This window comes from Spodoptera frugiperda, chromosome 19, assembly GCF_023101765.2.
Source record: "Spodoptera frugiperda isolate SF20-4 chromosome 19, AGI-APGP_CSIRO_Sfru_2.0, whole genome shotgun sequence".
Lineage (NCBI taxonomy): Eukaryota > Metazoa > Arthropoda > Insecta > Lepidoptera > Noctuidae > Spodoptera > Spodoptera frugiperda.
The window spans coordinates 4,614,447-4,640,289 of record NC_064230.1 but is presented as its reverse complement, the minus strand read 5'-3'; the positions used below and the strand labels follow the sequence as shown (position 1 = coordinate 4,640,289).

Genomic DNA, 25,843 nt, shown 5'->3' with positions numbered 1-25,843 from the left:
GCTGTGTGTGTCGATGTTTATACATGCTGAATAAGTGGTTACGTCATATTTACGTTGATATTTTTTTTTCACATTCCGGAGCCGGTCTGCTAAATTAATTCTTGTCCGACTGACAGTATTTCCAATATGGATGATTGGTAATTCCCACGATATCAATCACTGATTAATATTTCCTACTAACTAATATTTCCTTCGTATTCATGTAATACGAACATTTTCTAATGTTGTATCGAATACAGCCAGCATGAAACTCCACTAATCAAAATATACTCAAAATGACTCTTAGAACATTATGGTGCATTCACTGCACTGTCTTTCTAATCTGTGCTCAATGTTTTAATGAGTGTATTAACACTTTCACATTATTGACTTAAAATATATGAATTTGCTAAATAATGTTTCACGTATTTAACTAATACGTGAATTAAAGTTGTATCGAAGACCACTGTCAAGAAACGTTTTGTATTGCCAATATACATAATAATATTATGGATTTGTGTTGTACCCCAAATAGGATTACAGTTATAAAGCATTCCTCGCTTTGTCTTTGTCTGTGTTGTAAGTGGACAGTAAATTTTGGAAATTCAATTAATTTTCCCGATAAGATACTCAATCAGTACCTACTTCCAAGTGTGTAGTCTGTCACCTTGTAGTCTACTACTTATAAATATTTTCATCTCGTTTGAACTACTGTAAGAGAGTTGTATCGAAGACAACATATACAAAGTTGTGTCGAAGACAGTCAAGCAATGTGCTAGTGCCAACCGCGCTTGTTCTAATTGTGTGTGTCGATATTTGTCGCGTGAATTATATTGTATTAAATCTAATGAAGTTTGTACGATAAGGGCTTGTGTCCAAAGGCCTCACGTTTGTTAAATACTCAATGTGATATATCAATATGTATTAAATATTGAACATTGCATAGATAGCATAGACTGCACGGTTGGTGCGGTGGCTGGGCAACTGGCTGCCGCGCAACGGGTAGCGGGTTCGATTCCCGCACGGAGCAACTCTTTGTGTGATCCACAAATTGTTGTTTCGGGTCTGGGTATCATGTGCATGTGAACTTGTATGTTTGTAAACGCACCCACGACACAGGAGATAATCCTAATGTGGGGCAACGTTTCTTTAAAAGAAAAAAAAAAAAAAAAAAAGATTGTTTCCATTACGTCACGTAAGGTGTCCGATGAGGTTTACTCAATCAGTGTTTGTGACTATGTAGCTTGTAGATACGATATATTTGTCCAAGTATTGTCAAAGACAATTGTCAAGAAACTACATTTGTTGAACCTTCGGTTTGTCGTTATCGCCGACCGTGTGTACCGAAGAAAAACCGTCAAGAAACTCGATTGTATTTGAAACATTGTTCAGACGATAGTATCAGCTAGGTTGACACAGCTTGTCCAATAAGACAACCGCAGTGAATTAAAACTAAAACATTATAGCACTGACAGACAAGGGTAAACACATTCAAGCATACATTTGTATTGAATACAACCGTCAAGAAACTCCCTTGTCCCCGATTATTTAACTATGATGTTGTTATTTTTTTGGGATTCTAATCCTCAAATTATCGAAATTAAGCAGATGTTTGAAATAACTGTCACCTCTTAGTACCATTATGTTCGATCAACCTTGTATCGAAGACAACCGTCAAGAAACTCATTAGTTCGTGAAGCTAGCAGACAAGTTTACTTCTTCATTAGTAAAACAATATTTGTTTAATCGGATCGGGATTATTCCCGACAAATATACTCTTTGTTCTTTATTGTTGGATCAAACATAACTGTAAAACCAATGAATTTTCTAAAATTTTCTAAATAATGCATCGTGTCTTAGAAGGAAGCACTACATTCGGGCACCAGAGGTGTTAGTTAAGAATAAATGATAGAAATTGAAATGAAATCTATAACAATTACATAATGTGTCAGTATTTCTAAACAGTTGGTAGTTAACTGCCACTTACAAAATAATATGTTACTTTCGTGTTCATATAATACGAATATTGTCTAAAGTTGTATCGAATACAACCATCAAGAAACACAATTGTCCTTAATGTTGTCAATTGTCCACTATTCACAAAGATTGTAGGTAGTTACTTTCATGACAGACAATGAAAGTTCATTGAACTTGGTTTTGATAAAGGATGAATTTTACTCGAACTTGACACCCTGTATACTTGGTACTTACTCAGTACTAGGGAATGTTCCTTGCAACGTTTAAGTACAAGTAAACATTATACATACATCAAAAACATTCTGTAAACAAGACCAAGCCTCGCACCTCAGTTTTGTATCGAAAACAACCAGCAAGAAACTATGTGATGTAAGAATAGGAATAGATGAGAGATATGTCCTGTTACTGAAGTTATCAAAAGTGATCAAATGTAATGGTTTATTAAACGTTACCTTAAAGGTGTCAGATGAGATGTACGTAATCAGTATTTCCATGTATAGAGCTTGTGTTGCTATAGACAGCTACTTACATGTTTCCTTCGTATTTACATAATGTTGATATTTTCTAAAGTTGTATAAAAGACAACCGTCAAGAAACTGTTTGGAAATTAAACTTCGCGACACGAAGACACGCAATTTTGTATTTCATGAAATGGCATTTACGTCAATATTGTTCCGTTGTGTGATGTAATGATTTCTTCATAATTGCGTAGGACGAATAATTCCAAAGTTGTATCGAAGACAACAGTCAAGCAATGTGCTAGTGACAACCGCGCTTGTTCTAATGTGTGCGTCGATATTATGTCGCGTGAATTATATTGTCTTTGTAAATGTTAACTTTTCTTCGTCAATTGTTTTGCCAAATACACTTTAGCAGTAAATTAATATCTTTGTATCCCGATACTAATGTATTCGATAGTATTTCTCCATACAGGAGCTTGTTCAGAACAAGCAACTGTTTCTCTATTTATGACGTCATCACATTGTCGGTCTACATGGTGTATCCATGTTTCAAATAACAATATTTAATGTTGTTAATGAATTTATTAAAAAATGTATGAAGTGGGAATGTGGCATAATGTGCCCGATGCGGTGTACCCCATCGGTATTTCCGAATTATGTAGCTTGTTACCTCACTGCAACTACAAAATATGTTTCTACTTAATTCGTGATTGAAATATTGTAAAAGCGTTGTATCGAAGACAACCGTCAAGAAACTCATTAGATCGTGAAGATAGCAGACAAGTTTACTTCTTCATTAGTAAAGCAATATATTTGACTTTAATCGGGATTAATCCCGACAAATATTCCATTGAAATATATATTAAATTGTACTGAATGTTTCCTGTGAACATATTAGTTCTATTGTATGAAACACGTGTCATACTTGTATCGAGGACAACCGGCAAGAAACCAGTTGATATAGGTACCAATACTTAATGCTGTAACAATATTTCGACAATTGTGAAATGTCTCTCGAAATATTTTATTTCAATAACGAACGAAGTAAGCAATAATGTATGTTCACAAGTAAAGTGGAACATTGTAGTTCCGACACTCTTGTAAGAGTTACATCAAAGACAACCGTCAAGAAACTCGTTATCCTAGAACAAGAGTCAATTATAATTATGCTTTCATTGGTTGTCCTGCAATATTAAAGTATTCCATATTATATAACTCGGTATTTCCAAGTAGTTTGTAGTCTCACAAACAACTACACTTTGATATATCCCACTTATGTTTAAAACATAAGAATTGTGTCGAAGACAACCATTAAGGAACTCTTTAAATAATCTACATTGTAGGGTTACTTGAATATTTTCCCTCATTTCATGATTGAAATATTGTAAAAGAGTTGTATCGAAGACAACTATCAAGAAACTTCATTGTACTGTTATGTAAATCATCGCTAGAGACTAAAGGTAATTCTACATCTCCATTAAAAAGAGACAACAATAACATACATGTTTCTGTCCTTGTCATTTCGGCTCTGACGTCATTGACATGACATCAATTGTTTTATATTTGTATTGGAATGATGAACTGTGTAATGTTGATGTATCTTTTAAATAAAATATATTTCATACAGACAAAATTCCCTGTAATGGCGAGTACATAAATGTATTCTAGAATTAATATTTACAAGATACAACAACTGAATGTTGTTTTATTTATATTTGTAGTAGTGGTAGTGTTAAGCCTTTGGGTGTGGGATAATACACGCCCATTAACTCGGCCCTGGGGGGAGTAGAGTCACCTTCTCTACTCTTCACTTGGGCAATTCCTGTCTGGCGCGTCCATGTCGCGGGGGTGGGCATCTTACACTTCAGTAGGCCGGAGTGTGTAGATGGCAAAGTTCAGCAGGGACCCAGTCCTGCGGGGTATAACGCGGAACCCGTGACCAGGGTTACGGGTGAAGACATTAACAAGTGGAGGTGCATCGCGAGAGCTACGATATCCAGGGAAAATGCATCATTGTCAACCACGAGCATTCTGTCAAGAATGTACGACTGAGGAGGAGGATGCTGCTCTACGGTCGTTCTACACAAGATATCCTTTTCAGTATTTCATGTGATATGAAATATGTATTAAGATAAAATATGTTACATCAAAGACAACCGTCAAGAAACGTTTTGTATTGCCATTATATATGTACGTACAGCAACATTATTCCAAATAGGAGTATAGTTATGAAGCATTCTCCGCATTGTCTTTGTCTGTGTTGTAAGTGGACAGTAAATTTTGAAAATTCAATGAATTTTCCCGATAAGGTACTCAATCAGTACCTACTTCCAAGTGTGTTTTCCTCTCATTTGAAATATTGTAAGAGAGTTGTATCGTATTGAACACAACCGTCAAGAAACTTATGTATCTGCGTATGTCCATGTAACAAATATAGTCTATATTGATATTACAGTCATTTCCAAAAATGTTTTCTATTACTGTATGTGTCTATATCTAGAAACATATTTTGCGCGTGCTTTCGCATGATCAGCGGCTAAAGTTCCAAAATACTGCAGTCGGTAGTATTTCTCCATAAAGGAGTATAAATACAAACACAATGTATGGATGTGTGAAATGTTTCTTGTCTCAGAAGTCGTGCCCGCATTCGGGCGCATTGAGACTTACCTAGTCAGTATGTGCAAGTGGTTACGTAAATATACAAAGTTGTGTCGAAGACAGTCAAGCAATGTGCTAGTGACAACCGCGCTTGTTCTAATGTGTGCGTCGATATATGTCGCGTGAATTATATTGTCTTTATATATTTCTTAGACAAGGAACATGTCAATGTGAAAATAAACACGAGTTTCCCTGGTTATGACGTCATTAAACGTTCCACGTCTCACTTCCAATGCCACATGCAGGTGTGATGAGACTTATTGTACGAGTGGAGTCACTCGTGTGCTCTGTTTACTACGACAAGTGCTAACGTTAGTACAACGTCTAGTACAATGTTCTACCAGCAAGTTCAGTGCACGGGGTGTGTGCTTGTTCTAGCTGTGTGTGTCGATGTTTACAATGTTTGCGCATGCCTTCTTTTAATTCTCTAAAAGTCAGCTAATGGTTCTACTAGTACGTGGTCATTCCTATCAATATTTAAACTGATAATGAAATATACAAGTTCTACGGATGTTTCAGACTGACATGACCTAGTCAGTACCTGCAATTAGTTTGCAGTCTCAAATGTTTCCTACGTATTTAAATAATACGAAACTTAAGACAATCGTCAAGAAACTAGTTCTCGTCAACTGGAGTACCTAAATATCGTTTCCCACTTTTTTTGGTTAAAAGAACCACAGTAGAACAATACTTGTCTATTTATTATGGCTGTAATTACTGACTCGTCGGTATTTACTTAATGTTCAGCAGTTCTTACAATGTAGTGTTCCCGTTTACTGACAGCTCCGATATAGCTGATGGCGATTGCTTCTGCCTCGAGTGTATAGAGTACAGTTTCATTACTTGTTGCTGTTGTACCACTGTGCAACAAGTCAGTTTAGTACACGGGGAGTCTGCTAGTTCTAGCTGTGTGTGTCGATGTTTATACATGCTCAATAAGTGGTTACGTCATATTCGCCTTTGTTTTTCTTATATGGGGGCCGGTCTGCTATATTAATACTTGCCAGACTGACAGTATTTCCAATATGAACGATTGGTAATTCCCACGATATCATGTCACTGTTTGCGATTCTGATTATAATTTGAAATTGAAATTGTATCCCATGTGTTATATTAACTGGTTTAATGTGGCATGTTGATAATTATGTTCCTATATCCGAATAGTTGGTGGTCTAATAAAGGACTACTAACTAATATTTCCTTCGTATTCATGTAATACGAACATTTTCTAATGTTGTATCGAATACAGCCAGCATGAAACTCCACTAATCAAAATATACTCAAAATGACTCTTAGAACATTATGGTGCATTCACTGCACTGTCTTTCTAATCTGTGCTCAATGTTTTAATGAGTGTGTTAGCACATTCACATTATTGACTTAAAATATATGAATTTGCTAAATAATGTTTCACGTATTTAACTAATACGTGAATTAAAGTTGTATCGAAGACCACTGTCAAGAAACGTTTTGTATTGCCAATATACATAATAATATTATGGATTTGTGTTGTACCCCAAATAGGATTACAGTTATAAAGCATTCCTCGCTTTGTCTTTGTCTGTGTTGTAAGTGGACAGTAAATTTTGGAAATTCAATGAATTTTCCCGATAAGGTACTCAATCAGTACCTACTTCCAAGTGTGTAGTCTGTCACCTTGTAGACTACTACTTACAAATATTTTCCTCTCATTTGAAATATTGTAAGAGAGTTGTAGCGAAGACAACATATATAAAGTTGTGTCGAAGACAGTCAACTAATGTGCTAGTGACAACCGCGCTTGTTCTAATTGTGTGCGTCGATATTTGTCGCGTGAATTATATTGTATTTAATGTTTCCATGTTCATGTCCTGAATCCAAAGGCCTCACGTTTGTTAAATACTCAATGTGATATATCAATATGTATTAAATATTGAACATTGTCTAGATTGTTTCCATTACGTCACGTAAGGTGTCCGATGAGGTTTACTCAATCAGTGTTTGTGACTATGTAGCTTGTTGATACGATATATTTGTCCAAGTATTGACAAAGACGATTGTCAAGAAACTACATTTGTTGAACCTTCGGTTTGTCGTTATCGCCGACCGTGTATACCGAAGAAAATCCGTCAAGAAACTCGATTGTATTTGAAACATTGTTCAGACGATAGTATCAGCTAGGTTGACACCGCTTGTCCAATAAGACAACCGCAGTGAATTAAAACTAAAACATTATAGCACTGACAGACAAGGGTAAACACATTCAAGCATACATTTGTATTGAATACAACCGTCAAGAAACTCCCTTGTCCTCGATTATTTAACTATGATGTAGTTATTTTTTTGGGATTCTAATCCTCAAATTATCGAAGTTAAGCAGATGTTTGAAATAACTGTCACCTCTTAGTACCATTATGTTCGAACAACCTTGTATCGAAGACAACCGTCAAAAAGCTCATTAGTTCGTGAAGCTAGCAGGCAAGTTTATTTCTTCATTAGTAAAACAATATTTGTTTAATCGGATCGGGATTATTCCCGACAAATATACTCTTTGTTCTTCATTGTTGGATCAATCATAACTGTACAACCAATGAATTTTCTAAATAATGTTTCATGTCTTAGAAGGAAGCACTACATTCAGGCACCAGAGGTGTTGGTTAAGAATAAATGATATATTATGAATTTACTACTATTTCTGCACATATTAATGAAATCTATAACAATTACATAATGTGTCAGTATATCTAAACAGTTGGTAGGTAACTACAACTTACAAAACAATAATTTGTTACTTTCGTGTTCATATTATAATACGAATATTGTCTAAAGTTGTATCGAATACAACCATCAAGAAACACAATTGTCCTTAATGTTGTCAATTGTCCACCATTCACAAAGATTGTAGGTAGTTACTTTCATGACAGACAATGAAAGTTCATTGAACTTGGTTTTGATAAAGGTACTGTGTCGTTTGTTGTATGGTCTCAAACATTGAATTTTACTCGAACTTGACAACCCTGTATACTTGACACTTACTAAGTACTAGGGAATATTCCTTGCAACGTTTAAGAACAAGTAAACATTATACATCAAAAACATTCTGTAAACAAGACCAAGCCTCGCACCTCAGTTTTGTATCGAAGACAACCAGCAAGAAACTATGTGATGTAAGAATAGGAATAGATGAGAGATATGTCCTGTTACTGAAGTTATCAAAAGTTAGCAAATGTAATGGTTTATTAAAGGTTACCTTAAAGGTGTCAGATGATGTCCGATGAGGTTTACTCAATCAGTATTTCCAAGTATGTAGTTTGTCACCTCATACACTGCTATTATACATACAAATATTTTCTACTTCTTTCATGTTTGATATAATAATATTGTAAAAGCGTTGTATAGAAGACAACCGTCAAGAAACTACAAATACATTCGTGACATCTTTATATAAACATGTTACATAGCTATACATATACGCAGAGAATGTATACAAATACGAATATTCAGACTACAAGAATATTTGTAACTTCCCACTTATTCAAAGTTATTTAACAATGTACCGTCCGCCGTGCTTGTTCTAACTGTGTGCGTCGATATTTGTCTTACCAGTATTGTATATGAGTTCTGTCGAGGAACAACCGTCAAGAAACTCGTGTCCGGAAACTATTAAGGACTAACTATTGTTACATTCAAAAACTATTCTACGTGACATTTCTATTTTATGTTATAAACATGTGAATTAATATTGAAAACGTTTGGGGCACATTTCCTCACTCAGTGGCCCGATGTGTCTTAGTATTCCCAAGTAGTTTGTGGAGTCATGTCCAGCTACTTGTAGATTCCTACATATTTCATGATCAAAGTGTTGTATAAGATGTGTATCGGAATACAACCGTCGAGTAAGTCTCTTGTCTTTAGTCGAGTTAGTCTGTGCAACATACTGAACAAGAAATACAACAAATAAAACAATCATTTTGTGCTCTATCTGATTAAACAAGCTTCGTGATTATTCTAATGTGTGCGTCGATATTTGTCGCGTGAATAATATTATCTCTGTCTAAGTTGGTGTCGCGAGTGATAGAGCAAAGTGGCGAACAATTGGGGAGGCCTATGTCCAGCAGTGGACTGCTATAGGCTGATGATGATGATGATGAAGTTAGTTATCGGTCTGGTTTCGTGGCTGTTCAGATATTGTGAAGCACGCCCTTACATTATCATTATACGTGTCCAATGAGATGTACGTAATCAGTATTTCCATGTATAGAGCTTGTATTGCTATAGACAGCTACTTACATGTTTCCTTCGTATTTACATAATGTGGATATTTTCTAAAGTTGTATAAAAGACAACCGTCAAGAAACTGTTTGGAAATTAAACTTCGCGACACAAAGACTTGCAATTGTCTCTTCACAGTTTAAGAGTGCGGTCAGTATTGTTGCATTGTGTGCGCAAATAATATGTTTCTCAGGAATATTTTATATTGAAATTTAAATAATCAATAATCATGTGTTATATTCCATGTCGTAAATACATTCAAGCATACAATTGTATCGAAGACAACCGTCAAGAAACTCTTTGGCCAGTCTAGCAGTTCAATCAGATTGTATCGTTTTTTCTCTACATAACGCCTCTTTAATTGCAATGCCTTGTTGTAATAAATATATCATCTTCCCATGAAATGTGCATGAAGCGTATTTGTAACTTTATACATCAGTCAAACGTGACAATATTGTGTTCATTAATGTGATACAAACAGTGTTCCATAAGAATACTGGTATCGTCTTATTCTGGGACCTCAAGAGGAGATGTAAAACAATAATTTCTTCACTTACAACTGTTTCTCGTTCTACGTGGTCATTGTATATTTCTCACGAATTAAACATAATTTCCAATATAGTTAATGTGTTTAACTTACCAATACAATATACCAATGTTCTACCAGCAAGTTCAGTGCACGGGGTGTGTGCTTGTTCTAGCTGTGTGTGTCGATGTTTAGTGCAATGATTTAGAACAATACATAACATATATATAGATATTGAGCCTTGAGGTATAGTACCTGAATAATACTACATAACTCCTTGCATACATTGCGTACACACACATACAAACAATATTGATGTTTCCATATTGTTAATTCATGATTACTACTTTACCACTTTATGGCAAAACGCAATGAAATGAAACGCACAGTGTGTTACAAAGCTCATTCAGCTACAATTGTCAATAATGAGATATTGCTCCTTTTTTTTTTTTTCAGGGGGGAAAATCATCCAATGACTTCTCTCGCCAGGGCAAAGCGAGAGGGAGTGTCAGACTCTTACTGACTAAAAACCACCCCGTTCCTACTCCTGCTTGTCGAGCCGGAGCCCCGGTAAACCCGCTAGGTTGTCCGCAGCTCCGGATTAAGCATCAGCCCTACTGGGCCCCATCTGTGGTGGTCTGATGGCTCTTTAAGGCGCGCGCGGAACGCAACGCGCCGCACGCACGGGTCTGGTTCTGGTCGGGCGGCGAGCTACCCTTGCTCGCCGTCCGCAGACCCGCACTTACGGTGGCCGGAGATCGTCACGCGATCCCCGACGCCCGGAGTGTCTTTCGCGTCGGCTGGGGCGTAAGGAAGTTCGTTCCCTCACGCGTCCCGCCTCCTCCTTAACTAGCATGACTGCTTCGCAGAAGGAGGAGACGGCATCCCAGTCCCCCTCGCTCCGCACCATGGCTTGAACCAAAGCCGGACGCGAGAGGTCGCCGTCGCCGATCACTTCCCTGAGGGCACGGCGGTGTTCAGCCCACGCAGGGCAGACCGCAACCGTGTGTTCCACCGTGTCCTCCGGGCGGTCTTCGCAGTGATGACACCCGGGCAGATATTGCTCCTACACAGTTTATAAAATAACTGTTTCCCCACTTATGACGTCATTATAGTGGTCGTTCTACGTGGAGTATCCATGTTACAATGAAGTGTATAGGTTTATGAATAATATTGTGTCACTTTCACAAAGTGATGTTGAATACCATTAGTTTTTGTCGAATAAAAAAAAAATACTCACTCAGAACTACCGAGTAGTATGTAATCTTATAAATAGGTACTAACTAGTATTGGAACGAAATGTAAGGATTGTATCGAAGACAACCGTCAAGAAACTAAATGCATAGTTTGTGAAATATAACGTTAAAAATCCACAGTCTTGTATGCGTCTTATAGACGAAGCCACGGTTTCATGTATCTTACTGCGACATATCCATTTCTGGTTACGATATTATAATCACTATAATTCATAGTGTCAGTCATTGCAGCGGTCATCCAACGTGGATAGTCCATGTGACAATGTAACATAATATTTGCATCGATACAGAAACATGTATTAATATTGAATTCACTAAATGTTCCATGTCTCACAATGTGTCTGATGAGGTTCACTCACTCAGTATGTCCAAGTAGCTTGTAATCTCATAAACAGCTACTTACAGGGCTTTGTGTTTGTTCTGATTGTGTGCGTCGATATTTGTTACGTGAATGTTGTGACTTCAGTCTGACTTACGCCCGAATACTGAAACGGTACTCAAATTTAAGTTGTACTTAAATCTCTTTCATTTACAAAGAATTTCTAAGGACAAAACTATATTTGAGAGTGTCGTAAAATTGAGTGACCTTTGAGTATTTGACTATGAGTCACTTATTTTCTTGAGCATTTTCATGGTTTGATGATCCAAGGCCATGAGCTTTGGTATATATTTTGTACATAGGTGTTTGAAATAACTGTCACTTCTTAGTACCATTATGTTCGATCAACCTTGTATCGAAGACGACCGTCAAGAAACTATATTATACTCTGTATACATCCAATCGTTCAAGATCAAGATTCTTGTATAAGCGGTTTCTAAACCAGACAACAATGTCTCTACTAGATGTACTATGTATCGTTCTACGCGACAGCATAACGCAGCTATTGGTCCGACCACACTATGGAGTATTTCCGTGTGCATCGATATTACTCCTTGTATTCCATGTATCACGGTTCGCTATATATATTTCCTACACATTTCATGATTGAAATGTCGTAAAAGAGTTCTGTGAAGGACAACCGTCAAGAAACTTCTTCGTACTTCTATGAAATGTAAAACCTAGTCAAGATACTCGAGGTGGTCGAGCACCTCCTGATGCTATTTACTCATTCAGTATTTCCAAGTAGCTTGTAGCTCCATGTACAGCTACTTACATATATTTCTCACACATTTCATGTTCAACGTTTTGTCTGAGAGTTGTATCAAAGAACAACCGTCAAGAAACTTTGTTGCTAAACCCGTCAATTGGGTGTTGTAATGTTTGTAACTCAATTATTAAACAACTGATTTACAATCAGTATTTCCAAGTATGTAGTTTGTCACCTCATAGACTGCTACTTACTAATATTTTCTACTTCTTACAAGACTGTAATGTTGTAATAGCGTTGTATAGAAGACAACTGACAAGAAACATTGAAACCATTCCATGTCGATGTAATTGTTTGCTTGCACGCGGCGTGGCTTGCACACAAGTTGCAGTCACATGTGATGTGTTCTCGTTCTAGTCGTGCGTTGTGTATCGTGTATTCTGTGAACATATTGACGCGATATAAAACTACTATTTCCCCACTTACAACTATTTGTAGTTGTTCATGACTTTCACAATATTCATTTGTTTTGAATATTGAATTATTCTCCACGGTACTCCGTGGCATTATCAAGAGTTTTACATCTCACTTTCAATGTCGCATTCAGCCACAATGAGGCTTATTGTACAAAATATTGTTAGCGTTGTATCGAAGACAACCATCAAGAAACTTGTTGGATAGACTATGGGATATATGAGGTTCGTATCTTAATTTGTTTATTAGGCTTCAATACTGTATTTTATGTAACATAGTTTATTCCATCATTGCGCTGACGTACGCAAGCATTGTAGCAAATGTGGCATTCGTAGTGTGCATTGTAAAGAGGTCGTATCATTAGCATTTGTCAGTTTTGTTATCATACAAAACTAATTTTGTCCACACATTGAATCGTTTGTATTCCAATATGAATGTATTAACATTAGACTCCACACAGGAGGCGATGTGTACTGTCACCGCACTTTAAATGTTATTAAAGTGTCGTCCTATGTGGAACTACAATCTGATTATCTATTGGATAAAGAACTTAGGATTAAATATTGAAACATTCCTTGTCTATGGAGGGATCTGTATCTGTACATTCAGGCGCTCGATAATATTCACATCGATTGTTCTAAATCAATATTGAAATTGTAAATGTCTCCAAATGCCTTAAGGTAAGGCACACATGCATTCTGTGTTTACATAATACGAAGTATTTATCAGTCTTGTATCGAAGACAACCGTCAAGAAACTCATTGATGAAACCAGTTTACAAGTTTAGTTAAATCTAGACGCTCTTCAAATGCGTTGTGTAAATCGCAATATTTATTTATTTAGTACTATTCCTGAAGTATTGTATAAAGTTTTATCGAAACTTTAATGTGGACCTCTCTACATGTTATTGGGGGCTATAGACAAACAAACGTTCCCCACTTAGGACGCCAGTGGCGAAAGTTAAAGTGCTAAATATAGATAAACCATCAACCGTACTTGTTCTAATTGTGTGCGTCGATATTTGTCGCGTGAATTATATTGTCTTCATCTATCTTTGTTGATTATCTTCATTCTCTCGTCCGCTGAGACTTACTCAGTATTTCCAAGTAGTTTGTAGTGGCATGTACAGCTACTTATGTAATGATCGCTACATAGTTCATGATTAAAATGTTTATATTACTTGTTTATCGAATAACAACCGCCAAGAAACTGGTTGAGAAACCATTTTTTCTAAGTCTAATACTAAGGCAAATAAATGGTCATTTTCGTAGTCGTTCTACGTGGAGTATCCATGTTACAATGATTACAATAATTGTTTTATATTCTGCCTTTGAAAAGGCAATAATACTCTTACTTGTGTAGACATGAGACTTACCTAGTCAGTATTCCACAGCGGTGTGTAGCCACATACACAGCTAGGTACTATATGTTCTGTCAACGTTGTATCGAAGACAACCGTCAAGAAACTTAATATAATCTTTGAAATGTTCAAAATGTACTACCACATCTAATTTCATTTACTCTCCATCAGAACCAGTGCATTGTTCCATGTCTCAGAGACAATATTACTGCCTGCTACTATGGCAAATGTTCACTATATACGAACTTGTGTGTGCGTCGATATATGTCGTATGAATTATATTGTCTGTATTGTTTCTGTCTATATGTTGTTACTATACGAGATACATCGGTCATCATTTCTAGGAAAGTCTTGATGCGATATAGGTACAACGACAATTTCCCCACTTAGAACGATACTAAAGTGGCCGTTATACACAGAATATCTATGTTCCAACTCTCAATATTTCATGTGTGTAATATGAAAAAGGTCTTTGTCAAAGACAACCGTCAAGAAACGTTTTGTATTGCCATTATATACGTACAGCAACATTATTCCGAAAAGGATTATAGTTACAAAGATTCCCCGCTTTGTCTTTGTCGTAATTACGTGCGACATAAATATATTGTATTTATTAAAGTTGTAGCGAAGACAACCAGTAAGAAACGTTGAGTAGTGTAGCGACAGACTAGTTTGTTCTAGTTGTGTGCGTCGATGTTTGTCGCGTGAATTATATTGTCTTATCTAAGTAATTATTTTGATCTTTACATTTTGTCCAGTTCGCCATATTGATATTAATATTCAATTAATAAATGCCAATATTAATATATTGTGAACAAACAACTGTTTCCCCAAACGTTGGAACTCCAATGAATTTGTTCAACGAGGCCCATATCACATATGGTGCCCGATGAGGTTGACTCAATCAGTATTTTCAAGTAATATTCTCCCCTTGTTTCGTAATTGGTATATTAAACAAGAGTTGTATCGAAGACAACCGTCAAGAAACTTATTGTCAAATCTATGAGATGAAAGATTTTGGTAATGTTGAAGATTTTATAGCAGTTCAAGTAAAACGGTGGCATGGTCATATATTATGGATCAGTGTGTTCATAAACTAGCATTTTCTTAGGACGCCATTGAAGTGATCGTTGTATGTGCAGTATTCGTATATACAAAGTAATATACATTGGATATTATTATATACTATGTAACATGTTTCTACAGGCAGCCCCATATATACGCGCATTGTGCGCTATCTAGTCAGTTTGTCCAAGTAGTATGTGGTGACATACACTGCTCGAACATGTATCGAAGCACAACCGTCAAGAAACTGCTGATTATGCCTAAATATCTGCCAAAGCTGGAATTTTACTGGCGCTTGATCATGTCACGCTTGCATTAGTGATACAGCGGGTACCTACGTGCCGACATATAGAATAATGTTTCTTCATATAATTATCATTCCACGATATCCACATTTTACGACTACTTGTAGTTCCAATGTTCAGTTTTCATTGTGACTGTGTAGTGTTTATGAATAATATTGTGTCACTTTCACCAAGTGATGTTGAATACTTACTCAGAACTACCGAGTAGTTTATAGTCTTATAAATAGGTACTTACTAGTATTGGAACGAAATGTAAGGATTGCATCGAAGACAACCGTCAAGAAACTCATTGTTGAAACCAGTTCATAACTTTGGTATCCACATAGTATTGAGGCTTTAAACAAACAAACGTTCCCCACTTGAGACGCCAGTGGCGAAAGTTAAAGTGCTAAATATAGATAAACCATCAACCGTACTTGTTCTAATTGTGTGCGTCGATATTTGTCGCGTGAATTATATTGTCTTCATCTATGTTTTTCCGTTCGCTTTTGGTGAGAGTAAAACTGTTGAACATTCAGTTTTTCGTATTCTACGTGGACAGTCCATGTTTCAATTGTCAACATTTCAAATTATATAAACTACGATTTCCTCACTTAAGGCGGCAGTTGTCGTTCTATGTTGTATTTCAATATTTCAAGTGTATATTTATTATAATTGGATGTTGCTAGTTTATCCAACTAAATAAATGTTCCATGTCTCACAAGGCGGGGCGCCTTTCTTTATTTTGTCGTCCGCTGAGACTTACTCAGTATTTCCAAGTAGTTTGTAGTGCCATGTACAGCTACTTATGTAATGGTCGCTACATATTTCATGATTAAAATATTTATGTTACATGTTTATCGGAGAACAACCGCCAAGAAACTAGTTGAGAAAGCATTTTCTTTCAAGTCAAGTGTTGAGCTCGTCTCTAAGTCTGACAAATATATACAGACGAATGTTTTGTGTCCTCACAATTTCAGGAATCAACAATTAACGAATCAAAAATAACTAAGTGGGAACACTTAGTACCATTTGTCGTTCCACGTGATTATTCTTATCAACATTTAAACTGATAATGAAATATACAAGTTCCACGGATGTTTCAGACTGACATGGCCTAGTCAGTACCTGCAATTAGTTTGCAGTCTCAAATGTTTCCTCCGTATTTAAATAATACGAAACTTTACAAGTTGTATCGAAGACAACCGTCAAGAAACTTGTTCTCGTTGACTGGAACCCAAATATTAAGTTAGTTATTAAGAATTTATTGGTATTTACTTAATGTTCAGCAGTTCTTACAATGTAGTGTTCCCGTTTACTGACAGCTCCGATATAGCTGATGGCGATTGCTTCTGCCTCGAGTGTATAGAGTACAGTTTCATTACTTGTTGCTGTTGTACCACTGTGCAACAAGTCAGTTTAGTACACGGGGAGTCTGCTAGTTCTAGCTGTGTGTGTCGATGTTTATACATGCTCAATAAGTGGTTACGTCATATTTACGTCGATATTTTTTTAGATTCAGGAGCCGGTCTGCTATATGAATACTTGCCAGACTGACAATATTTCCAATATGGACGATTGGTAATTAGTACTTAAACATTGAATCGATATATTAAGTCTCAAAAATGTCTTCATTCGTATTAACACGGAAGTATATCAGAGTTGTTTTGAAGACAACCGTCAAACACTCTTTGTATAGTGTATACAACAGACTGGCCAAGGAATGAACAGTCCGTGTCACCCTACATGACACCTACTACATATACATACATGTTACATATACATACTATACATGTTGTCCTCTGTCTGTGTCTCAAAACCACAAATGTTCTAATTGTGTGCGTCGATATATGAAGCATTAAATATATCATTCAATTTGATCATATCGCTTTGAGGTACGAAACTAGAACTCATAGAACAAGAGTCAATTTTGTCTCACGTATTGTCAGCGTAAACTTGATGTATACATAAACGATGGTCAAATATGGATTTAATTACTCAGTATTTCCAAGTAGTTTGTAGTCTCACAAACAACTACTCTTTAATATTTCCCACTTATGTTTAAAACATAAGAATTGTGTCGAAGACAACCATTAAGAAACTCTTTAAATAATCTACATTGTAGTGTTAGTTAAAGTCCCCTTCCCTCCGGACCTCTGAGCAGTTTAGACGCATTTTTAGTAATTTACACCTTATTTTTATTTGTAAAAACATAAATTCATTCACTTAAATTCAGTGCAAATATTAGGAGCGCATATTTACAAGAAGCTTACTTAACTGACTACGTGTGACACGATTCGGCTTCGTTTGTGTGCTGCAACGGATAAAACACAAGCAAGTTGTGAGTGAAGGATCCCCTTATATTTTTTTACCGGAGGTCAACTTATATCAGACGGAAAGCAGTTTTGTTCAATTCTGTCGATTGCCACCAGAATAAGCTGACCCCTGCCGCATTAAGTTGCACTTTGCCTCTTCAATCTACTGGCAGCCTAGTACTTTTTTTTCGAACATGCCGATCAACCGTTCTCCGCCGCCTCAGTCGACAACGTCTAAGACGTCTGCTGCAACATTGCCTGTCTCAAACGAGCAGGCGCTAGCTACACCACTTAGTTCATCTGAACCTAACTTAAGCAGTGATACTCATTCACCAGAATCCTTGCCAAATATTACTTTTAGAAATACCAACTTAACCCATTTTATGTCTGAGATGCGGAAAATGTTTCACGAATTTAAGCAACAACAGGACGAGAAATATGATAAATTGTTTTCCGTTGTAAATGACATACGTGATTCCTTGGAATTCCTATCTAAACAACATGAGGATCTGAAATTAGAAGTAAAGGTTCTAGAAACGGAACGTGAAGGAAATTTGAAATATATAAATGAACTTGAAAGAAAGCTTGACAGTATGGAGCAAAGCGCACGATCTACTTGTGTTGAGATACGTAATATTCCATGTTGTAAATCTGAAACGAAGTCCTTACTGTTGAATACTATCATAGAAACTGGTAAATTACTGAACCTTACAATTCAGCCGAGAGACGTCAAAGATGTATTTCGGATAAAAGCAAAGGACCCAGCAGTCAAGCCAATTATAGTAGATTTTACCTCAGTGTTGCTTAAGGAAGATTTTCTGCAAAAATTTCGTAACCATATTAAAAATAACTTCAAACTGACAACTGAACACCTTAAAATAAGTGGCCCTGCAAATCGTATCTATATATCAGAAAATTTGTCAGCCAAGAATAAAAGACTCTTCTTCCTAGCTAGGGATGCAGCTAAAACCAACCAGTTTGAATTCTGCTGGGTCTCACATGGGAGGATTTTTGTTCGCGAAAGACCTGGTAGTCCCCACTTACAGGTGAAGAACGAGTCAGACTTAGCAAGGATTACGAAAACAGCGTGACTAGTCATTATGATAGCAAAAGACGTCGCTGAATATCTAGCTCTTATATCATTTTTTCTATATTTCTTGCATGATTACCCTAGATTTTTTATTCATTGTAAAAATTCATTCAAATTATTCTTTGTTGCCACTCAAACTACACACTTCACACTCTACAGCCATTTCACACATCATCCACTTTATCCTACTCATACAATCCACTACCTTTATGTTACAAATACTCAGTCAGTTAAGTTGTTCGCGTATTCTAACACACTTTATAAGCGATATTTCATAAAAGACACTAGAAAGCCGTTTATTGCTTTCGTAAATAATGTAACTTATGTCCCATTTTTCTTTCCCCTGTTGTTTTTTAATATTCTGTGGAATGGATGACTTAACTTCTATAACAAGCGAAGTCGAAAATGTTTCTGTATCTAACTGCTACATGTGCTCACCGGAAATAAGTGAAAGATTTTTTAATAGTGCATTGCATGATTTTAAAGTTTTTCATACTAATATACGTAGTCTAAATTGTAATTTCAATAACCTATTAGTATACTTGAGTAGACTAACACACTTGCCTGATATTCTAGTTTTAAGTGAATGCTGGTTAAGTAAATGTCAAATAATTCCCTCTATAAAAGGCTACACCTCTTACTCTTCATCATTTAAAAGTCAAAATGATGGTGTGGTTGTCTACATAAGCGACTGTTTAAATGTTATTGTTGACCAACCCATACTTAACGATGCTAACTGTTTAGTACTCAAGCTAAATGGTCACTCGGCCTTTGTCGCCGTATATCGGTCCCCGTCTAAAAGAGATTTGACACAGTTTTTAAATGGGCTCGATCTTTTGTTATCAAGCCTGTCACAATACAAAACAGTAGCCGTAATTGGCGATCTTAATATAAATATTATACCCAATTGCACTGATTCCTATGCTGATGAATACCTGACACTTTTGGCTTCTCATGCAATGCTCCCTGCTCATATCTTTCCAACGAGACTTTCAAACTGCCTGGATCATGTGATCCTTCGCTCCCATACCACTGCCACCACTCTTGTGCTTGACTCACTCATTACGGACCATTCACCAATTGTTATTTACTGTAACCTAAATATTAAGACGAATGCTCATAAACAGACTATTAATAAGATAGATTTCCCCGCGGTTGTCGAATGTATTAAAAAAACAAATTTTGCGTCAATTTTAGAATCTCAAGATCCGGACTCAGCTGCGAAATACTTCGTGTCAACTATGTCCTCTGTCATAAAATCTCACTCCCATGTCTCAATCATACCTAGTAAAAAACGTATTATTAAGCCGTGGATTACTCCTGGCCTTCTGAGATGTATACGACACCGTGACAAATTGTATCGTGCGTTTAAAAAAAACCCGGATAACGAATCATATAAGTTGGTTTTCCACCGTTATCGCAACTTTTGTAACAACCTTTTAAAAAAAGTTAGACGGGAATATGAACGCGCTGAGTTTCAGAGGGTTAGGAGTGATCCTAAAGATACGTGGCGGCTTATAAAACAAATCGCAAACCTTAATCAGAGCAGCACAACGGCTTCGGAACTATTAAATTGCTGTGAAAATCCCTCTAAATCGGTGGATAGCGCGAATAACTATTTTTCCAACATAGGCAGACTATTAGCGGATAAAATTCAACAAACAGACTTCTACAAGAACCTTGCCTCAAATAAGCATCCCATTTCTTCCCACTCTCCACCTCTGCATTCAATGACGTTGCTGGAAGTTGACAATACTGAGCTAGAAAACATTATTCTGGGTCTCAAAGAGAAAAGTTCTGCTGGTCTTGATGGTATTACTTCTGCTATTGTGAAAGCTACGAGACATACAATTATACCAATCCTTGTCCATATTTTTAACTTATGCCTGTCTACAGGCACCTTTCCTATTGTTTTTAAAACTGCGGTTGTTCATCCTATCTACAAAGCTGGAGACAGAGACAGTGTCTCAAACTATAGACCAATCTCAATACTCTCCACACTTTCAAAAATTTTTGAAAAATTAATTAATATTAGACTTACTAAATACCTCGACAAATTTCAGATCTTAGCACCAAATCAGTTCGGCTTTAGACGTGGTAAATCTACAGATGATGCTGTCTTGGAACTTACCGACACAATTGTAGACAATTTCGAAAAGAAACATAAAACTATTGGTATATTTTTAGATCTCTCTAAGGCTTTTGACACTGTCTCTGTCCCCATGCTTCTTTCAAAGCTAAATAACATAGGCATTCGCGGTACTGCATATGATTTGTTTTGTAGCTACCTGACGGGCCGCAAACAGTCCCTTAAGATAGGAAACTTCATAAGTGGCGAAGAATCTCTTACTTTTGGAGTACCACAGGGCAGTGTACTGGGCCCAACCCTATTCCTCATATATGTGAATGAGCTGTGTCAGTTAAACATACCGAACTGCAAAATTATTACTTATGCAGATGACACAGCTCTAATAATTCACGGTGTTGATTGGAGTGGGGTTCAAACAAACTCAGAACTGGCCCTAAATTCTGTAACGAAATGGTTAACCAAAAATCTCTTAACCCTAAATACTAGTAAAACAAAATTCATTGTATTTTCTCCAAATAGCTCTAGTCAGCCAGCAACTCCTTTTGTGATCCGCGCCCACACTTGTTCTACCTCTACGTCAAACACAAGCTGTGACTGTCCTAAACTTGATAGTACTCAGACTGTTAAATACTTGGGTATTTTAGTGGATAGTCATCTTAAATGGAAACAGCAAATTGATGCCACAGTTACACGACTGAGGAAGCTTATTTATATTTTTAAGAAACTTAGATCCGTAGTTGATTTTGACAGCTTAATTAAAATATACTTCTCGCTGGCTCAGTCGGTGTTAGGTTATTGCCTTGTTGTATGGGGAGGAACTCATAAAACGACCATGCTACGAGTTGAACGCGGACAGCGTGCTATACTTAAGGTTCTGGCGAAGAAACCGATACGATACCCAACAAAGGCTCTGTATTCTCTATGTCAGGTTCTCACTGTAAGACAATTATTTGTACTTCAAGCCATACTTCGTAAACATTGCCAGCTTGCCTATGATCCTAGTATCTTCAGTACAAAACGCCGGTCTGATAGGGTATGTGGCATAGCAGTTCGCAGAACTGAAGCGGCACGCCGACACTTTAAACACATTAGCTGCAAAATATATAATAGAATAAATAAGGAAATAAATATCTATTCATTAACTAGAAATAAACTCAAAATCAAATTAAATATGTGGCTAAAACAATTAAATTATAACGAAACAGAAGAACTAGTGGAATTGTAACTCACACACATCCTTACACATACACTAACATACACATAATACACACACACACAAACACATTCAGATGAATGTGTTACATACACAAATTATACAAGTACACATACACACAACCACTCATCTAATCACACAAAGACTTAATATACTTACATTAGATTCTTTTTAAATTGTTAATTAGACTAAAAAAATTCCGCATCTATGGTTTTTGTTACTGGTGCAATTTATTTTCTTACCTGGAAAGGGGCGCTGATAACTGCGACACAGTTTAATACTATTGCTGTTATCATCGTTTCAACTTGTTTGTTTTTGTATGTTTTTCTTGTCTCAAATAAAGAATTTTTAATTTTTATTTTTTTTTTTTTTTAATAGATAATAGTGCAGATTTTTTTTTTGTGGGGGCATAACAATCCAATGACTTCTCCCGCCGGAGATCGTCCCGCGATCCCCGACGCCCGGAGTGTCTCTCGCGATGGCTGGGGTGTGAGGAGAGGCGTTCGTTCCCTCACGCGCCCCGCCTCCTCCTTAGATAGCGTAATAGTTTAGATGGGGCGGAGTTTACGCACACATTTTGAAATATATTTAAATACAATAGTCCCCTCTATTGGACACTGTGCCCGCTTCAGGCGCACTTCCCCTACGGTTGTTAATGTTCTATGAATGTTGCATGTTAGGTTGTGTCGAAGACAACCGTCAAGAAACTTATTGGGTGTACTGTGAGATACATAAAGTGTATACTTCATATGTATGGTGATTCCTGCTAGTATTAACTGAGTACTACATGTTTCATGGTCAAAGTATTGCATTAGTAAATTAATTTAGATATTAAAACATTTTCCAAATGTTTAACGACTATCGAATGCAACCATCAAGAAACTCCTTGTTATTGTATTGAAATGCATGTATTTATTTATAGCATTAGTGTAAATTGGAAAACCAATTAATTTTCTTAATAATGTTTAATATCTTAGAAGAAAGCACTAAATTCAGGCACCAGAAGTGTTAGTTAAGAATAAATGATATAAAATGAAATGAAATGAAATCTATAACAATTTCATAATGTGTCAGTATTTTCTAAACAGTTGGTGGTTAACTGCCACTTACAAAACAATATGTTACTTTCGTGTTCATATAATACGAATATTGTCTAAAGTTGTATCGAATACAACCATCAAGAAACACAATTGTCCTTAATGTTTTCATGAAGGTGGTATAACTCGATGTTATAGTAACGACTAAAGTTGTAACAAACGTTGATCTCGTTTAAAATATTTATATCTCCCTCTGTCAATCTGTGTTAACATACTGTGTCGTAATTTAAAGTAATTTGACAATTAACTGTCTACCGCTAGTTCTAGCTGACGTCGATTTTAATTTTGTCGATGTCTTCGACTAAGATACAAGTATAGTCAGCTTGTAAGGATTTGTCACTCGATTGTGATATCAACATCATATTTTCGAATTAATACAACTATTGTTATTGTTCCACTTAGAACGTGGAGGTTACAATGTACAATACTGTTTATTGAAAATTCTCTTCAAAGTAAACGTTTTCTACGTGTTTACGTAATACGAAAAGTATTACAAAATTGTATTAAAGACAACCGTCAAGAAACTTATTGAATAGTCTATGAAGTTAAATGATTGTAGACAGTGGTGTGCTTTCTAGTAGTCTCACAAAAAACTACTCTTTAGTATTTCCCACTTATGTTTAAAACGTAAGAATTGTGTTGAAGACAACCATTAAGAAACTCTTTAAATATTCTACATTGTAGGGTTACTTATTTTTCCCTCATTTCATGATTGAAATATTGTAAAAGAGTTGTATCAAAGACAACTATCAAGAAACTTCATTTAGTTATGTGTAAACTTAAATTTTACGATGTATTTATTACTTTGGTTCTCATGGAATAATTGAAAAAATATATTATTTTAAAGATTCTAATTTCTCAAATTGTCTTAAAAGACAATCCCATATTCGTTCCCAGTGAGACTTGTTATACAAAATATTGTTCAAGTTGTATCGAAGGACAACCGTCAAGAAACTTCATTGTATTGTTATGTAAATCATCACTGTGGAAGAAAGTAATATCTACACCTCCGTTAAAAAGAGACAGCAATAACATAAATATTTCTGTCCTTGTCATTTTGTGCATGACGTCACTGACATGTCATTTGTTTTTTTTAAACGTACATAATTCAAATTAGTCTTGTCTCTGTGTGACATGCGTCAAAATGTATGGGAAAGTAAGTTTTCTTCATAAAAATATTTGTCATGATTTCTGCAAAAAGTATTTGTGTCGATCTTTTCGCAAAATGTAAAGTACTAATTTACTCTAGTAGTTTTAAGACAAACTTACTTTGTACTATGTAAAATATGTCCGAGTGAGGAGAAAACTGTGTAATGTTGATGTATCTTTTAAATAAAATATTCTTCATACCGACAAAATGCCCTGTAATGGCGAGTACATAAATGTATTCAAGAATTAGTATTTACAAGATGCAACAACTGAATGTTGTTTTATTTATATTTGTAGTAGTGGTAGTGTTAAGCCTTTGGGTGTGGGATCATACACGCCCATTAACTCGGCCCTGGGGGGAGTAGAGTCACCTTCTCTACTCTTCACTTGGGCAATTCCTGTCTGGCGCGTCCATGTCGCGGGGGTGGGCATCTTACACTTCAGTAGGCCGGAGTGTGTAGATGGCGAAGTTCAGCAGGGACCCAGTCCTGCGGGGTATAACGCGGAACCCGTGCCCAGGGTTACGGGCGAAGACTTCAACAAGTGGAGGCACATCGCGAGAGCTACGATATCCAGGGAAATTCATCATTGTCAACCACGAGCATTCTGTCAAGAATGTACGACTGAGGAGGAGGATGCTGCTCTACGGTCGTTCTACACAAGATATCCTTTTCAGTATTTCATATGATATGAAACATATATTAAGATAAAATACATTATACATCAAAGAACAACCGTCAAGAAATTTAATACATTTATAATTAAATATCACATACGAAGTAAAATTAAGTCCACTGTCTTGTAAGCGTCCACATTTGACTCAACAATTCAATGATACGTCTGCAGAATGACATCCCAACGGGAATATGTATTTCTTGTATATTGTCATGGTCTGAAGTTCCGAGGCTTTTACAATGTCCAAAGTATTGGCATAATTATTTGAAATAACTGTCACCTCTTAGTACCATTATGTTCGATCAACCTTGTATCGAAGACAACCGCCAAGAAACTCATTAGTTCGCGAAGCTGGCAGACAAGTTTACTTCTTCATTAGTAAAGCAATATATTTTTACTTTAATCGGGATTAATCCCGACAAATATTCCATTGAATATGAGCTTGTTGACAAACAACTGATTTCCTGTTAAGAACGTTCAAAGTTGTATCGAAGACAATACAACTTTGAACGTTCTATACTAGTGACAGTTGTGTATGTTCTAATTGTGTGCGTCGATATATGTCGTATGATTAATTTATAATTAAGCATCGAAATCGTATCGTGGTCCCGTTTCAATTTAACACAATTGTTCTTAATAGCTTTTTGTGTGAATATATTAACACGATATAATTCAAGTATTTCCCATCGTAAGATGCCAGTAGAGCAGTAGTTACAGTGTAGAGGTAACAGCAACTCGTCATCTTTTCTAAACTTGTCGCGATATAAAACAACAGTTTCCCCACTTACAACTATTTGTAGTTCTACGTGGTAATGTCGTATTATCTACATTTTAAA

At 36.2% G+C, this 25,843-nt stretch overlaps 2 protein-coding genes across 2 annotated transcripts in view; one reads left to right on the top strand and one right to left on the bottom strand.

Moving 5' to 3' along the window:
- Nucleotides 1–7,479, top strand: part of LOC126911890 (uncharacterized) — a 122,078-nt gene extending 114,599 nt beyond the window's left edge. The window contains exons 2-3 of the mRNA XM_050701042.1: nucleotides 1,180–1,388; nucleotides 7,236–7,479. The gene's annotated coding sequence lies outside the window, so the exon portion shown is untranslated. The remainder of the gene's footprint in view (nucleotides 1–1,179; nucleotides 1,389–7,235) is intronic.
- LOC126911892 (uncharacterized) overlaps nucleotides 4,618–25,843 on the bottom strand; it is a 132,706-nt gene continuing 111,480 nt past the window's right edge. Inside the window, exon 2 of the mRNA XM_050701047.1 lies at nucleotides 4,618–4,741. The gene's annotated coding sequence lies outside the window, so the exon portion shown is untranslated. The remainder of the gene's footprint in view (nucleotides 4,742–25,843) is intronic.